This window comes from Lepisma saccharinum, chromosome 25 (assembly GCF_977018435.1).
Source record: "Lepisma saccharinum chromosome 25, izLepSacc3.1, whole genome shotgun sequence".
Lineage (NCBI taxonomy): Eukaryota > Metazoa > Arthropoda > Insecta > Zygentoma > Lepismatidae > Lepisma > Lepisma saccharinum.
Genome location: NC_139253.1, coordinates 37,171,644 through 37,177,643, shown reverse-complemented (window position 1 = coordinate 37,177,643; position 6,000 = coordinate 37,171,644). Strand labels below are relative to the sequence as shown.

At 36.9% G+C, this 6,000-nt stretch overlaps 1 protein-coding gene across 1 annotated transcript in view; it reads left to right on the top strand.

Annotated features, from left to right (window-relative positions):
* Window positions 1–447: 447 nt before the first annotated feature.
* The window catches only part of LOC145978514 (EH domain-binding protein 1-like), an 83,969-nt gene continuing 78,416 nt past the window's right edge, over window positions 448–6,000 (top strand). Inside the window, exon 1 of the mRNA XM_083111148.1 lies at window positions 448–572. The gene's annotated coding sequence lies outside the window, so the exon portion shown is untranslated. The remainder of the gene's footprint in view (window positions 573–6,000) is intronic.

Sequence of the window (6,000 nt, the reverse complement as noted above, 5' to 3'; positions counted from 1 at the left end):
TTTAACGGGACTGCCCCTCTAGAATATTTTCTCGCCCCCCCCCCCCCCAGTAACTTTTCCCTGCCGCCGTCACTGATGTACGCGTATAATTGGACGTTAATTCATGCTAAATAAATGTAATTTTGATATTACTCGTTCCACGTTCCAACCCTCCTTAAACAGACCCAGTCCGATTAGTTCCTCTTCAATTATTGTCGTTCCTTGGCGGGTCTGTCCACAGACATGCAGGCAGGGGCGTTTAACATACGACTCCTATTAGATGACGAATCCTTCCCACGTAACGCGCTCAAAAAAGCCTGATTTGCATTGAACCAATACACTTCCTTGAGAGACTTGTTTGTTCTCCGCCGGATTGAAGAATGGTCAATCAATGTAACTCCTGCCGTCACGGGCCCAGCACCGGCCTTGAGAGTAAGAAGTTTGTAGAAGAGAAAGTCGGATCATGAGCGTGCAGGGAATCACGGGTGAGCGCAATTAACTCCATGTAATTTAAGCCGTTACCATGGGAAGTTTTGTTCGCGCCACTTTTTCTTCTTCTTCAAAGTTGTCTGCCGTGTGAAGCCCAAAGAAAGGTGAGAGCTCTTTTTTGTTGCTTCTTTCTTCTTTTGCGGTCTGTTTCTTTCAGTACAAATAAAACAAGCACATGCTGCTTCATTTGTCTTTGTTTAAACATGATTCTTTGGTAGAAACGTTGCACTTGAAGAACGGAAAGAAATAACCTAACAATATTACATTGGAGTGAAGCCATTTAATTTTGATTTGGTTTATTCGCTTTTCTGCCACTTTAGGCTAATCACTAAGATGAGGATGGGTGATGATATGATGAAATAACATTCATAAACAACACCCATGCTTAGGTAGTGATTCGAACCCGTGTGGCCGGGCATCGTAACGGGCTATGATAACTCCGTCGCAGAGGTCGTCAGGGACTGCCAAGCGTGGTAATTTTCCCCATCAATGTTGCAATAATAAAAAATCGCTCATTTTAATATAAATTCGTAGTACAATTATTACAATTTTGTCTCAAGTTCACGCAGTACTGCAAAATTGTTTTCTCTTATCTGTATTCAGAAAGCACTATAGCTCCGGTCGGGATAAGAAGTTCGAAATGTGTATTTGACATTACTTACTTCTGTCATCTATTGGATAATTTACGATACATTTCTATAGATTATATTGGTACCACAAAAGAAGCTAATAATATACCTCAGTAAAACAACATTGTATTAATTATATATTAATTGGTTTTACTAAATATCACAAGAAAACACCGAACACATGTTCCTATTCTGAAAGTTTCCAATTTGAGTCATTACTTGGTAAAGTACATCATTAACAAACAGTGGCGTAACCAGGATTTTCGAAAGGAGGGGTTTTCGCATTTTTTTTAGTAGCCAGTACTCATTTTGTCATCTTTTCCTGCCCTTTACGGTATTTTTTTAATTTATGAATACTGTGCCAAAGGAGGGGTTATGACCCCAACCAACCCCCCTTTGCACACCACTTTTAACAAATCATATACGAGGGATGATCGGAAGAAATGATACAAAGCCTGTAAATTCCAGTAGGTATTTATTAGACAAATACAAACTGACTCACGTGAATGGATACTTCATACATTGCTTCAGGCCCGTAGCTAGAGGGGGGGCAACTGCCCCCCCTGAGAGCATGCTTTGCCCCCCCTGTGAAAAATACAGAACACATTCCTACCTGGAATTCTCACTAATCTCTACAATTATATCCTGTATTACTCTAGCAACACGAAGGTGTGTCGGATTCCGTATAATGTCGTATCAGGATTGGGGGGATTCCCTTCCAGATTCAGATTTCGGAAAATGATTTCGCAATTTTCAGTATCTAGAACAGTTGTGACACTTTGAGTAGTCTTGTATTAAAAGTGTCTAATGTATTTGGATGTTGTTTTTTTTTCTCGAATGTGTTGCTATGAAGTTTGAACTGCATAATTTCATATTTTTTTTTTCCCAAGTCTATCTTTTGGTAATAGCGAGAGAGAGGGAGTGGATATTTGATTTTTGTTACTTAGCATTGCTTTTCTGCCACATCCAGCTAATCGTGGAGATGAGTGATGACGTGAAATTGATGAAGAGACACTCAAAAACAGTGCTGCAACCACAAGGGGGCAGGGGTATTGTCGTCGTCCCCAATCTTGGAGGGAAGTTCAATCTAGGGGGCAAACATTGAAGTAAAGAAACATGACTAGCAGAATCTAAGAATAACAGGACAAATGGATACTCAAGATGGAATAAGTTTTCAAGTGTTTCTTGCATTTTTCTTCCAGACAGCTAAGGGCATTTACAGGGGACACAGAGTGGCAATTGCCCCCCCCCCCCCGATTTCAAATTTTATACAAATAAAAGTACATTTCGTAAAATTTTCTTGCTCGCTTCGCTCGCAAGCATGATATCTACTATTCTTATAGTCCGTAGTGCAGAGCCGCAGCTAGGGGTGAGCGGCAGTCAACCCTGGGCCAAAACGATCTAAATGAGAAAAAAAAAGTTAAAGAGATTCCCATGGCGCCCAGTGAAATTATTTGCGCCCAATTAAATCAATATTGTTTTCACTTTGCAACATGGCCGTAGGCAGGAAACATTTTCGGGGGGGTTCATTCATAATTGTTCCCATGGGCGTCGCCAGAAATTTGAATAATAGAAATAATAACAATAAATATACAATAATAATTAAAATGTAATAATAATAAAACTATGTTATCCCATAATAATGCTAATTATTATTATTATTATTATTAACATTGTTATATCCTTGAGGGGGTTTACTCAATCCAGCAGATGAGTGAATATCCAGCACAAGGTCTCTCTTTTGTTTTCTTCCTTTACGTTTCATATAGTGTGTACTGAAATGCACAATTATTATACTTTGTAATTAAATTTTAGATACTTTCAAGAAAAAGCTGTAAAAGTTAGATGGAAATTTTAGTCATAAAGTTTTTGTTGTTTGAACTTAAAACTCAATATTTGGAATTTTGAAAAGTGTGGAACCAGTTACATTTTTTTAAACTTTGCCTGGTGCATGGATTGTAACCTCAATCGCTAACGTAACGCGCTACGAAACTGGAGATTCTAGGTTTGAACTCCTATCAAGGAGGATTTTCGACTTTTACGGATAAGGAATTTTGGGACAATCATAAGGGAATTTTCAGTCTATATACACTGTGACGGTATAGTACCGCAGGAACAACACTGGAAAGAGGACAGCAGAAGTGAAAATGGAGAGGTTGCAGGTGGGCTGCGTTTCCGAGAATAAATTCCGTTTCATTCAAGTTTCAGAATTCCAATTGCATGAAAATTCTAGCTCGATCGTTTCAACATTGTCTCCTTGTATTTTTGTGATGCTTCGAAAAAAAATTGAAAATTAGTTACAGATTTTGGTTTCTGAACTTCCATTAATCCAACATGTCAGAAGTTTCGGGGGGGGGGTTGAACCCTAGAAACCCCTCCTCTAAATACGGCCATGCTTTGCAAATATTTGGATCTAAAGATTTTCCTGCTTGCTTCGATCCCAATATGATTATTTTCTGTAATACATTCTAAATTACCTGAGAGAGAAGTAAGGCCAGATATATACTTCAGATTGTTGTCGCACATTTGAGAGACAATTTGGCGGATGAATTGATCATGTAATGTATTTAAATAATATATATATATATATTAAAGAAATTTTGAATACGTACACAATTTAGAGTTAACATGTTGCATAAGTAGTTTCTTATTTTATGTCGCTCCATGTTGCATATGTGTAAAAAAATATGTTGTACATGAAAGTTATACGTGTCATATGTGCAAAAAGAATAATGTTCGTCATGCATATTCTGTCTTTCAAAAATACAGTTTGTGTGCTTGTTTTCCATTATTAGTTAATATTTCAAATTATTTGTTCAAACACAAATGCTTTAGCATCGACTTGTACCCCCTTTTGCATGATTTACGACGATAATAACGTCCTTTTAATGCTACTATTGTTACTACCACTACCACCACTATATTACTATTATTATAATTGGCATGTTTGTCCTGGTACTTGACCCCTCTCCATATAAAGATTTGTGGTTTCGCCTCTGCTCACAAAGAACATTCATGCCCAGGCTCTAACCTGGAACCCCTGGCTTCGTAGTGTGTTATGTAACCATCCCACCATGGAGGTCGGCTAGTGGAAGATGTAGGACAGCTTACTGGCTCAAATTATTATCAAACACGATGAAAATGTGATAGTGTTTCACATTTATTATTTCGGTTAGAAAGCGATAAAATTTGTAGTGTGAGACGGGTTACACTAAGCATCTTATGAAATATAAATGTGAATTTCAAATCTCATGAATCATTTCTCTATGCAAACGCATTAAATATGATAAGCAACATAGGTGTGTGTCATGATATCCATTTTATAAAGGGAAAGTTAAGTTTCAACCCTGACTGCATGATATCGTTTCCATAGCATGTTATATATATTGCTCTCAAGAATTTTAAACGGCAGTAAAAATAAATTACATTTGCAACTGCGAAGCTTACAATGGGATTACATACATTAAGGTCATAAGATGCCATATTTCGATTGCTTGTAACATCGAAAGAAGAATTAGAGGAGTAAATAGTCATTGATAAAAGTTGCCTTCCTTGATGTCCTGTACACACTGTGAAAATTTTCGATGTTATCAGGCGGCACGCTATGAATATAGGTTCAAGAAAATGACAAGTAGAAAAAAGCTGCAGTGAAATAAATACGACTGAAAATCTCTCAAATTATTTTCTATTTATTTTCTTATATTTATAGTATTACATTGTGTCTGTAACAGACGTTGTCTGTTAAAGTATGCACAACCTAATTTTTTGACAAATAATTATGTCAACTCTTCTGCTATGGAGTGGATTCTCCTAATTTTGTTCATATATATCAAGCCATTCTGTGACTGGCAGAAATCAGTATCAGCATAAAAAAACCTGATATTTGGGGTTTGTACGCTTCTGCTCAAAAAGTGGTGGCGATAAGTGGCCCAGAGACCTCGCTTTTTCGGAAATGGGGGAAGGTGAAGGAGGCCCCTTAGATCATTTGGTTTCGTACCATAGTCATTAAGGAAGGTATTTTTTTTTATAACGTAAAGAGGATACAACATTTCCCTCTATAAAACTTGATATGAAATATGAATGATGACACTGTAATCCAAGAAGTCATTGATCAATGAAAGGATTCTTATTTGTTTGTCGGGTGTCAAACACATGTATTTCAATGACACAATATTTTGCAAAATGGTTAACGTAACAAGTAGGCAAACGTTGTCTGTAGTGATGCAAGTCTCTCCCCTCTGAAGCAAATAGGAGCCATGTTTTAGCAAGTAGGCCTACAAAAAATTATACAAATTTTTACACAATTCATCAAAGTGTAGATAACATGTAACCATTAATATTTAATTAATTCGATTTTTCTTGCATAACACAACATAATGGTGGTGTTGGATTCTCGTTAGATTCCTTTGTGTGTAAAAATATTGCATACTGGAAATTAGAGTACATTATGAAGCACAATTTATAAGGGACTTCCTTAATCAGTTCTGCAGAGAAGCCCAAAGTTACATATTAATCGTCTATTAACATTATTGACATGTAAATATAAAGTAGATAAAATCCCAATTAGCCTATATATGTTAAACTTCATCTTTGTATTATTTGTTAGTCCGAAAGGTCATTATCGAAATATTGTTATTTGATGTTGCTTGAACTTTTTTTGTTCGTTGGATTTTCAAGATATCATCCCTTTCCTGTTACCATAGAATAGTTAGAACCTAACCTAACCTAACCTAACTAGTCTATGCTGTTATTTATCACTTTTGGAGGAGGGGGCAAGCGCCCCTCTGTACCCTGCTATATCTGCCAATGCAACACAATATATTAAAAATTTGCCCCCTCTAGGATTGACTTTGCCCCCCCTAGTAAGAAATCCTGGCTACGGGCCTGCATTGCTTCTCAACAT